The sequence below is a fragment of the Thalia democratica genome, unplaced genomic scaffold, assembly GCF_965202585.1.
Source record: "Thalia democratica unplaced genomic scaffold, ktThaDemo2.hap1.1 HAP1_SCAFFOLD_1163, whole genome shotgun sequence".
Lineage (NCBI taxonomy): Eukaryota > Metazoa > Chordata > Thaliacea > Salpida > Salpidae > Thalia > Thalia democratica.
In genome coordinates, this window is record NW_028140068.1 from 25,001 (window position 1) to 35,776 (window position 10,776).

The 10,776-nt window shown below is 36.1% G+C and overlaps 4 non-coding genes and 1 pseudogene across 4 annotated transcripts; all 5 read left to right on the forward strand.

Annotated features, from left to right (window-relative positions):
- Positions 1-91: 91 nt before the first annotated feature.
- Positions 92-210, forward strand: LOC145847967 (5S ribosomal RNA). Its single transcript, XR_014371641.1, has one exon. It is a non-coding gene; the product is annotated as a 5S ribosomal RNA (ribosomal RNA).
- A 2,642-nt stretch (positions 211-2,852) lies between these two features.
- Positions 2,853-2,971, forward strand: LOC145847968 (5S ribosomal RNA). The gene has a single exon (XR_014371643.1). It is a non-coding gene; the product is annotated as a 5S ribosomal RNA (ribosomal RNA).
- Positions 2,972-6,621: 3,650 nt separating this feature from the next.
- On the forward strand, positions 6,622-8,429 carry LOC145847960 (small subunit ribosomal RNA). Its single transcript, XR_014371637.1, has one exon. It is a non-coding gene; the product is annotated as a small subunit ribosomal RNA (ribosomal RNA).
- Positions 8,430-8,611: 182 nt separating this feature from the next.
- LOC145847952 (5.8S ribosomal RNA) lies at positions 8,612-8,764 on the forward strand. The gene has a single exon (XR_014371629.1). It is a non-coding gene; the product is annotated as a 5.8S ribosomal RNA (ribosomal RNA).
- Positions 8,765-8,986: 222 nt separating this feature from the next.
- LOC145847966 (large subunit ribosomal RNA) lies at positions 8,987-10,776 on the forward strand (annotated as a pseudogene; the record flags this gene model as incomplete).

The following is a 10,776-nucleotide window of genomic DNA, read 5'->3' on the forward strand; positions in this document are numbered from 1 at the left end:
TTTTAAAATATCAAATTGATTGTAAATCAAGTGCAAATAGGTTTTTTAAACAAACCGAAGGGTTTATAAAGGCTTGTAAACGCTCTCAAACGCCTACGACCATACCACACTGAGCACACCCCATCTCGTCCGATCTGGGAAGTTAAGCAGTGTCGGGCGTGGTTAGTACTTAGATGGGTGACCGCTTGGGAATACCACGTGCCGTAGGCTTTTGCTTTTTGAATTCATCTTTTTTGTACTATTTTTCTTTCTGACCTATTTATACTTATTACTCGTTTATTTACATTTCTTTAACGCTTAAAAGAAAAGTAAATTCTAGTTATTAGCAAATAAAAACTCAAGCCAATCAGATAACGTTATTTGCTGTTTAAACCAATTAGAGCGCTAAAAAAGTGGTTTGACCAGTTTGAGATATCGAAAAAATAATGGCACCATCTTGTAGAGTACAATTTTCTGAGTTGAAATTAATACAATTAGTCTTTTATACTAAAACTTTAAAGTTTTTTTGTCCAAAAACAAATAAAAGCGTGGCTACTTGAAAAATCAAACGAAAATAAATTTTGCACTTTTGTATTGTGAGTCATAATAAGTTATTTACTGTTACCAACAGATACTAGCAAAAGCTTTTTAAAGTTTTGTATTAACTTAATGTATTTGTAATTACTTTTACTTAATAGAAACTATTGAATTACGTTTACTTAGTTTACTTTTGTATGTGTATTAAATATATAGCAATTTTGTTTGAACTTAAATAAGGACTATTAAACTATTAAAAGAAAACTATCAAAGTTTACTAACTCAAAAGCTAAATCTTAGTTTTATTGTTATAAACATTTATGTTGTAATTTACTAATAACTAAATGAGTTTATTTCAAACAAAAAGAATTAAATAATGTTATGTTATGTCAAGCCTACTATATGAGGTATATAGGTATATAAGGTATACAAGCTTATGTTTGAAAATTATAATAATAAAAATAAAAATAAATATTTAGTTGGTAAAATTTGTATGTTTTAATATGCTTTGAAATTAGAGTTAGTATAGAAGTTTTTTTTTAAATATAATAAATATAAATTTAGTAACTGTTAGTTTTATACTTTAATAAAAGAAATATGGTTAACAAGTAAGTTAAAAATGAAAGAAGCATAAAAAAACACACTAATTAACTGCTTATTCAATAGTTTGATTATTTAATTATTTTTCTGTTATATAGTTTAATCGTATTGTATAAAAAATACAGAGGTTTAAAGTAAGTTTGAATAAAAATAAAACAAAACATATAAAATAAGCATTAGTTCAAATACATAGTTTTTTTTTTCTAAGAAAATTTAATTCTTTAATAATAAGTAGTAATTTAAATAAAAAATAATACAAATAAAGTTGTACAATATATATACAATAGTTTGTCAAACTAGGCAAACACTACTAGGCAAAAAACAAACTAGGCAAAAAACCTACAAAGTAGGCCACCACTACAATCCAATGTTCCAACTGGAAATTCAATGAGATCGTTACTGTACTTGTGATGAACGTTGATAATCCCCAAGATTGTAAGTCGAAGGCCTTACCCAACCTAACCAGCGCACTGGTTTTCTTACAACTGAATTAATCAACATTTAATATTGAATATAATCATTATTGATAGATAGAGGAATGTTGACAATCAACAACAGATTGTAGGTCAAAGGCATTACTCGACCCAAGTACCCACAACCTAGATTGAACAACATTTATTAGATAGATTTGTTTATTGATAGATAGAGGAATATTGTCAATCCACAACAGATTGTAAGTCAAAGGCATTACTCGACCCAAGTACCCACAACCTAGATTGAACAACATTTGTTAGATAGATTAGTTAGATAGATAAATAGTACAGTATAATCTCAAAGAATTTGAAGCCCGAACATTGAACGATAGTGGTGTTTCGTGACGACTAGCGGGATTCGATCTCTCAACCTTCTGCTTATGAGTCAGCTGATAAGACCACTGACCCACCGCGCCACGACAAAGATAAAGAAATATTTTGCTATATAAATAGGTTGATTTTTCAGTGAACTTCAAGTGTCAATTTTTCAGTGTCAATTACAGTGAACTTCAAGTAAGATATACAACAGTATATATATTTCCGAGTCTGACTTTGAGTACTTTTTATATATTATTAACAAGATTTTTTAGGAGTAATATCTGTTTAGTTCTTTAATATATCTTTAAAATAATAATATTTTTTAAGGTGTTTAAAACTTTTAGAAGCTGTATGTAATGTCTTTTAGTTTAATAGTTCTTTAAATTAGTAAAAAAAAAATAAGCATGGTTGAGTTATCAAATTAAACAAAATAGAACGTCAAGTATTTAATTACTAAAATTAATTTAATTAAAAAAAAATCTCAGGTAATCTAAAATGTCAGGAATTATTTAAAAATAAATATAAATTTAAAACTTATTATATTGAAAAGATTGATGAATAATACTCTTGAATGTATGAAATGTTTGTATTTGTAATGCAATAACATAAATGGATAGATCAATGACAAATTGTAAACATATTGTATTATTTTATTTTACGATTTTATTTTATTTATTTAATAATTCAATAAACTTTACTTCTACTTGTCCTGGTCTTAGGTAATTTATAGATAACAATAATTTAAACAAACACTTTTGTACAGTTACAATACAGTTTTAGTACAGTTTGGGAGTAACTGTTGATTAAAAAAACAAAAAAAAAGTTAATTCAGGTTAAAATTTTATAAGGAATAATTTTAAAATATCAAATCGATTGTAAATCAAGTGCAAATAGGTTTTTTAAACAAACCGAAGGGTTTATAAAGGCTTGTAAACGCTTTCAAACGCCTACGACCATACCACACTGAGCACACCCCATCTCGTCCGATCTGGGAAGTTAAGCAGTGTCGGGCGTGGTTAGTACTTAGATGGGTGACCGCTTGGGAATACCACGTGCCGTAGGCTTTTGCTTTTTGAATTCATCTTTTTTGTACTATTTTTCTTTCTGACCTATTTATACTTATTACTCGTTTATTTACATTTCTTTAACGCTTAAAAGAAAAGTAAATTCTAGTTATTAGCAAATAAAAACTCAAGCCAATCAGATAACGTTATTTGCTGTTTAAACCAATTAGAGCGCTAAAAAAGTGGTTTGACCAGTTTGAGATATCGAAAAAATAATGGCACCATCTTGTAGAGTACAATTTTCTGAGTTAAAATTAATACAATTAGTCTTTTATACTAAAACTTTAAAGTCTTTTTGTCCACAAACAAATAAAAGCGTGGCTACTTGAAAAATCAAACGAAAATAAATTTTGCACTTTTGTATTGTGAGTCATAATAAGTTATTTACTGTTACCAACAGATACTAGCAAAAGCTTTTTAAAGTTTTGTATTAACTTAATGTATTTGTACTTAGTTTAAATTAATAGAGTTTATTTGGTTTACTTTATTATGTGTATTGAATGTGCTAGTATCTAAAAATAAATACAACTAAAACAAAACAAACAAGGAGAGTACTTGAATAGAACCAACACAATTTACAGACCAGTTGTGTACTAAATTTAAAGAAATTCTGAATAGTGAATATGCAATTATTATTATAAGTTCAAAATTCACTTTAATTTAAATTAATGTATTTTGTAAATTGGTTTTATTTAATAGATAGTAGTGAATTACTTTATTTAATTTACTTTAGTATGTGTTGTATAACTTAATTTAAACCAGAAGCAAAACGGGATTATACTTTCAATAAACTACACAATTTACAGACCAGTTGTGTACTAAATAAAAAGCTATTGTGAATAGTGAATATGCAATTATTATTATAAGTTTATAAGTTCACAGTTTACAAAAGCTTTACAATTTAGTTATTATTTTGTTCATATTTGCATATCTAATTTATGAAAAGTTAGTGTTATGTGTTTTGGCTTTTTAATTTCTTTATTTGTACAACTGTTAGTTTTATATTCTAAAGAAACATTTTTAAATAAATATGTTTAACAAGTAACTTAAAAATAGAAGAAATATATTGTATATATTGAACTATTTATATTTATTCTAGCTATTTGCTTAGTGTATTTATTAATGTGATTATTTTATTTTGTTGTTTGTCTTATAGTTTAATCGTATTGTGTTGAAATATATATAACAAATACAGAGGTTTAAAGTAAGTTTAAATGAAAATAAAATAAGACATATAGTTGAAATATAAGTTTAAAAAAATATTTTTTTTTATTTCTTTGTTTGTTTGATTGTTTGTTTATTATATAATCGCGACGTTTCATTTTATTACTTTTAAGCATACTAAATATAATAATAGGTATAGTTAGAGGAAAAATTCAATTAGTTTCTAATGTAATAAAAAAGTTTATTTCCACAAATAAATAAATACCTGAAAAATCAAATGAAAAATAAATTTCGCACTCTTGTATTGTGAGTCATAATAGGTTATTTACTGTTACCAACAGATACAAGCGAAGGCTTTTTAAAGTTCTTGTATTTGTATTGTTATTTGTACTTAGTTTTATTAAAATGACAGTATTGATGGTTACGTTTATTAAGTATGTTTATTTAACGTTATGTAACTCAAGTAAAACCAGAAGCAAATAAGGAGACTACTTTCAATAAACTACACAATTTACATACCAATTGTATACTAAACTTAAAGCTATTCTATTCTATTTTATTCTTGATAGTTATTTTAAAGTTATTAAATTATACAAATGTATTTTGTAAAGTAGTTTTATAAAGTTACTATAGTTTATTTAACTTACTATAGTATGTGTTATATAACTTTAATTAAACTAGAAGCAAAAAGGGAGACTACTTTAAATAAACTACACAATTTATTGTTATATATAACTCTAATAAAACCAGAAGCAAAAAGGGAGACTACTTTAAATGAACTACACAAATTAAAATTATATTATTATTTATAAATCAATCGTGTTGTGTTTCAAAATAAATTTTTCAAATAATGTTTTACAAGTATTTATCAGTTATTTAGTTTTCTTTTTATAGTTTAGCCGTATTGTTTTATTTATTTGTTATTATCTTTATTTAATTGTTTGCTTATTATATTTATCGCCATGTGCTTAAAAAATAAAACAACTATATAGATTTAAAAAGTAAGTTTAAATAAAAATAAAATGAAACATATAAAATAAGTTTATGATTTTTTTTTCATTATTATTATTTTTATTTCATTGTTTGTTTATTATATCTATCGCGATGTGCTTAAAAAATAAAACAACTATAAAGGTTTAAAAAGTAATTTTAAATAAAGATAAAATGAAACATATAAAATAAGCTTATGTTTGATTTTTTATTTTATTTTTATTTAATTGTTTGCTTATTATATTTATCGCGATGTGCTTAAAAGAATAGAACAAATACAAAGGTTTAAGTTGTAAGTTTTAAATAAAATAAAATGAAACATACAAAATAAGCTTATGATTTATTATTATTATTATTATTATTATTTTTATTTCATTGTTTGTTTATTATATCTATCGCGATGTGCTTAAAAAATAAAACAATTATAAAGGTTTAAAAGGAAGTTTAAATAAAGATAAAATGAAACATATAAAATAAGCTTTTGTTTGATTTTTTTATTTTATTTTTATTTATTTTTATTTAATTGTTTGTTTATTATATTTATCGCGATCTGCTTAAAAAAATAAAACGAGTATTAAGGTTTGAAAGGTAAGTTTAAATAAAAATAAAATGAAACATATAAAATAAGCATATGTTTTTTTTTTTTTTTTTATTATTATTATTATTTTCATTCAATTTTTTGTTTATTATATTTATCGCAATGTGCTTAAAACGATAAAACAAGTATAAAGATTTAAAAAGTAAGTTTAAATAAAAAATAATACAAATAAAGTTTATTTATAATAAACAAACATATTTAAAACATTAAAAAAAGTAGTTTATATATATTATTTTTTATTTATTTCTTTTAAACATATTAAATAAAGTATAAAAAAAGTATTAAAACATTTAAACGTAGCATAAATAAGCTTAAAACATTAAAATAATTGAAAAGAAACAAACAAATTGAAAAAAATCGGCAAAAAAAGTTCAACAGCAACATTTGAGCATCATACACGTATGCATTACTTTACACTAGTGAGAGAGACGTGTTTGTGCGTTCGGTCGACTTGGCGAGAAAGCGGGCTTAAAGCATTACTGTTTAGCACCCGAGGCGCGGCTATTGCAGCGGCGGCGAACGTGCTATGTAAACGCATTGGAGCAGCGTATGAAAAACTACAAGCGTCCAGCGGCGGTAGGCTTATAGCTTTGCGAAGTCGTCGAGACGAGTAGCCGACGCAGGCAGGCACGGCTCGAGGCGGGTAACTGCAGCAGACAGATGGCGTGTTGCTGCTGACGAGTTAACCGGCAGAAGGCAAACGGTTGGTCGGGAGAAAGAACAGTCAGTTGTATAGCTGCATGCTGCAGTCGACGCGGGCTGGCGCTTTAAACAGCAAAAGGCCGGCGCCGACTTTCAGTAACGTTCGCAAGGCTTTTAAGCCGAGTGATAGAAAAGGTCTGTATTTATACAGTAAAAACGCTCAGTCGAGCAACGGGTTTAAACGCCCTCGGATAGTTATCTGGTTGATCCTGCCAGTAGTCATATGCTTGTCTCAAAGATTAAGCCATGCAAGTGTAAGTACGAGCTCACGTACAGTGAAACTGCGAATGGCTCATTAAATCAGTTATGGTTCATTTGATTGTACGCTTTTACATGGATAACTGTGGCAATTCTAGAGCTAATACATGCGTAAAGCGCCGAACTGACGTGAGGCGCGCATTTATCAGACCAAAACTAACCGGCTTTCGGGTCGTTACAATGGTGACTCTGGATAAGCTTGCGGATCGCACGGCCTAGTGCTGGCGACATCTCATTAAAGCAACTGCCCTATCAACTATCGTCGGTACGGTATCGGCCTACCGAGGTTGTAACGGGTGACGGAGAATCAGGGTTCGATTCCGGAGAGGGAGCCTGAGAAACGGCTACCACATCCAAGGAAGGCAGCAGGCGCGCAAATTACCCATTCCCGGCTCGGGGAGGTAGTGACGAAAAATAACAATGCAGACCTCGTACGAGGTCCTGCAATTGGAATGAGTACACTTTAAACTTTTTAACGAGTATCCATTGGAGGGCAAGTCTGGTGCCAGCAGCCGCGGTAATTCCAGCTCCAAAAGTGTATATTTAAGTTGTTGCGGTTGAAAAGCTCGTAGTTGGATATAGGGACGGCGAGGTTGGTCGGTCGAAAGGCTAGCACTGGCCTCGTTGTTCTTGTTGGTCGGTGCCTTCGCGGTGCTCTTAACTGAGTGTTGCGGTGGTCCGGCAAGTTTACCTTGAAAAAATTAGAGTGTTCAAAGCAGGCTTTACGCTTGTATAATGTTGCATGGAATAATGGAATAGGACCTCGGTTCTATTTTGTTGGTTTTCGGAGCACGAGGTAATGATTAATAGGAACGGACGGGGGCATCCGTACTGTGCCGTTAGAGGTGAAATTCTTGGATCGGCGCAAGACGAACGACTGCGAAAGCATTTGCCAAGAATGTTTTCTTTAATCAAGAGCGAAAGTCAGAGGTTCGAAGACGATCAGATACCGTCCTAGTTCTGACCTTAAACGATGCCGACTAGCGATCGGGCAGTGTCGAACTTAAGAACTGTCCGGCAGCTTCCGGGAAACCAAAGTCTTTGGGTTCCGGGGGAAGTATGGTTGCAAAGCTGAAACTTAAAGGAATTGACGGAAGGGCACCACCAGGAGTGGAGCCTGCGGCTTAATTTGACTCAACACGGGAAATCTCACCCGGCCCGGACACAGCGAGGATTGACAGATTGAGAGCTCTTTCTTGATTCTGTGGGTGGTGGTGCATGGCCGTTCTTAGTTGGTGGAGCGATTTGTCTGGTTAATTCCGATAACGAACGAGACTCTTACTTGCTAAATAGCTGCTCGACCCATTGGGTCGGAGACAACTTCTTAGAGGGACTAGTGGCGTTTAGCCACACGAGATTGAGCAATAACAGGTCTGTGATGCCCTTAGATGTTCGGGGCCGCACGCGCGCTACACTGACCGGATCATCGTGTGTTCCCTAGGCCGAAAGGTCCGGGTAATCCGTTGAACCCCGGTCGTGCTAGGGATAGGGACTTGCAATTGTTTCCCTTGAACGAGGAATTCCCAGTAAGCGCGAGTCATTAGCTTGCGTTGATTACGTCCCTGCCCTTTGTACACACCGCCCGTCGCTACTACCGATTGAATGGTTTAGTGAGGTCCTCCGATTGAGCCTGGTACGTGCGGCAACGCACTCGCCGGTGTTCGAAAAGACGATCGAACTTGATCATTTAGAGGAAGTAAAAGTCGTAACAAGGTTTCCGTAGGTGAACCTGCGGAAGGATCATTAACGAATCGAAATTTGATTTCAAGCGACGTCTCTTCTTCGAAGGGACCGAGCCCTGTAACTGTTATAGTTCGGTCGCGTTGCTTCCTGACAGCGGGAGTAATAATTCAGCACGCAAGTGCTGGCGCGGCCGCTTCTTTTTGAACACGATTTTTTGGTTGCATTGAGATTGATTAACACGAGAGATCTCTTAGCGGTGGATCACTCGGCTCGAGCGTCGATGAAGGACGGAGCTAGCTCCGAGAAGTAATGTGAATTGCAGGACACATTGAGCATCGATATTCTGAACGCGTATTGCGGCCTCGGGTAATCCTGGGGCCACGTCCGTCTCAGGGTCTTTAACACACCGATCCTTTCATTAGTTTGAAAGTGCCTGCGACTCGTTTCTGTATTAAGGAGCGTGTCGTCAAAGACAGCTGGTCTGGCGATTTCACAGCTGAAGCGTGAGCAGCCTGCTGGCCTCGGGTGAGGTAGCAACGACGGTAGGTGCTCGAGAATAAGTTAAGTGACTTCAAAAGGCCGACGTACAAAGCGCATGTACTTTTATAGTACATCACTTTTGACCTGAGATCGGGCGGGACGACCCGCTGAACTTAAGCATATCACTAAGCGGAGGAAAAGAAACTAACAAGGATTCCCCTAGTAACGGCGAGTGAAGCGGGATAAGCCCAGCGCTAAATCCGAGCCTTTTTGGAGGGCGAGGAAATGTAGCGTATGGAATTCAGCATGCGGCGAACCAACGACTGCCCACGTTCTTCTGATCGAGGCCTTTTCCCAGAGCGGGTGTTAGGCCCTTGGCGGCGGTCGTAATTCGTCCTAGCGGTTTTCCCGGAGTCGGGTTGTTTGGAAATGCAGCCCTAAGCGGGTGGTAAACTCCATCTAAGGCTAAATACTGGCTCGAGACCGATAGCGAACAAGTACCGTGAGGGAAAGTTGAAAAGCACTTTGAAGAGAGAGTTAAAGAGTACGTGAAACCGCTTGGAGGCAAACGGAGGCGCCCATCGAGTCGCCGGACGTTTTCAGGCGCTGCGAGAGCTGTCCTACTGTTTGAGTGATCTTCGGAGACTCTTACGGTTGCGCTGGCGTCGCGGCGCTGCACTAGCGTTCGGCGAGGGCCGCGACCGGTTGCTGGGCTGACTTTGGTCGTTCGCAAGGTAGCTCTTCTTCGGAAGAGTGTTATAGGCGTTCGATTAGCTTCGGCTCGGCGACCGAGGAGAGATTCCGCGTCGGTCTTCGGACAGGCTGCGTGTTGATCGCTGGAATACGGCTTTGGAAACTGCTCGCAGTCTCTAGAGTTTGTACAAGGCCTTCTTCGCGTTAGCGCTCAGACGCCAGGGGTCTGCGGCTTAAGCTGGCCACGTCTCCGACCCGTCTTGAAACACGGACCAAGGAGTCTAACACGCGCGCGAGGTGTTGGGCAGTACGAAACCCGAAAGCACAGTGAAGGCAAACGAGGCGAGATCCTTTCATTAGGCGCATCGCCGGCCGATCCCATAGGCCGCGTCCTAGGGGTCGAGCAAGAGCGTGCTTGTTGGGACCCGAAAGATGGTGAACTATGCCTGAACAGGCTGAAGCCAGAGGAAACTCTGGTGGAGGGCCGTAGCGGTTCTGACGTGCAAATCGATCGTCGAATTTGGGCATAGGGGCGAAAGACTAATCGAACCATCTAGTAGCTGGTTCCTTCCGAAGTTTCCCTCAGGATAGCTGGCGCTTAGTCGCAGTTTTATCTGGTAAAGCGAATGATTAGAGGCCTTGGGGACGAAACGACCTCAACCTATTCTCAAACTTTAAATTGGTAAGAAGCCGGACTCACTCAATTGGAGTCTCGGCACGTGAATGCGAGTGCCAAGTGGGCCACTCTTGGTAAGCAGGACTGGCGATGCGGGATGAACCGAACGTTCGGTTAAGGCGTCCGATGCAGGGACGTTCATGAGAGACCACAAAAGGTGTTGGTTGATATAGACAGCAGGACGGTGGCCATGGAAGTCGGAAACCGCTAAGGAGTGTGTAACAACTCACCTGCCGAATCAATCAGCCCTGAAAATGGATGACGCTCGAACGTCGAGCCTATACCGAACCGTCGCGGCAGTACGGGCACACGGTGCGATAAGCCGCGACGAGTAGGAAGGCCGCGGCGGCCAGCGCAGAAGCTTTGGGCGTGAGCCCGAGTGGAGCGGCCGTCGGTGCAGATCTTGGTGGAAGTAGCAAATATTCAAACGAGAACTTTGAAGGCCGAAGTGGAGAAGGGTTCCATGTGAACAGCAGTTGAACATGGGTCAGTCGACCCTAAGGCATAGCCGAACGGCGTTCTGAAGCGGAGTGGTGCTCGCATTGCTCCCGTTGGCCGAAA